The sequence below is a fragment of the Callorhinus ursinus genome, unplaced genomic scaffold (assembly GCF_003265705.2).
Source record: "Callorhinus ursinus isolate GAN/ISIS: 27379988/994484 unplaced genomic scaffold, GSC_fseal_2.0 scaffold2, whole genome shotgun sequence".
Taxonomy (NCBI): Eukaryota; Metazoa; Chordata; class Mammalia; order Carnivora; family Otariidae; genus Callorhinus; species Callorhinus ursinus.
The window spans coordinates 17,243,984-17,245,138 of record NW_027397064.1 but is presented as its reverse complement, the minus strand read 5'-3'; positions in this window follow the sequence as shown (position 1 = coordinate 17,245,138).

Here is a 1,155-nt window from a genome sequence, read left to right as displayed (position 1 = left end):
GAGAGAGCTCCGCTGAGCAAGGAGCCTGATGCTGGATTTTGTGAGCCAAGGCAGACGCTTAACTGACTGAGCCACCTAGGTGCCCCAAAGAAGAGACAGTTTAAAAGTACCTACTAAAAATGTAAATGCACATAGCTTTCTATTCAGGAATTCTGATTTCTAGTATTGACCCTGGAGAAATACTTGAATATGTGCACATAGAGACATGATAAAGATATTTTTGTTGTGTTATTGTTTGGAGAGAGATAAATTAGAATCAATGTAAATATTCACCAGTATGTTAGGGGTTAAATAAGCTTTGATACAGCCAAATTACTGAATACTATAGTATTCAGTTAAAAAGAATGGATTAGACTATATGTATGATGAAAGATCTACAAAACATGTAGTATCATTAAAAGTTGCATAACAATATATACAGTACAATATAATTTATGCAAAAGCAAAACAAAATTAAAGCTTAATTTGTGTGTGTGTGTAATAGAAGCTTGAGAAAGATATACATCACTCTTAATAAATGACTTCTTGGAAGAACTGGGATTGATTTTGTCTAGAGGACATGCACCTTATCTGTGGAGTTTAATTTTTTACAGCAAAAATGTATTAGTATATTGTTTGCATAATTAGAAAGTAGTAGTTAATATATGGCAATAGTCAAATATTAAATAAAAATACTTAGAGAAAACAAGGATTATTTATTAGTATTGTTACTAGTGCATCTTGGGTTGGGTGATGAACATTTTTTTTGGCATAGACCTTGAAGGAAAAGATTTATTCATCTGACTCCATTTCAACTATTGAATGTTAGAGAAAGAGAGAGAGAAAGAGCAACCACAAATAAGATTAAAAGACAAGTGACAAGCTGAGAGAACATATTTGCAGCAAAATATATTTTCAGTAGAAAATTAACTGAAACTGTGAAGATGTCATTCATGCCAAAAATGTAAATAATCAATAAACACATAGAAAGAGATTTTGTTATTGACAAGGAAATTCAAGTCAAAACAGTAATGGGAGATTCCATGTCTTATACTGACAAAGATTATATGGAAAATGTCAGCAATGATAAAAGCATGAGGAGATGTGCACTTTCTCATATTGGGGCAATTATATATATATATATATATATATATATATATATATATATATATATAT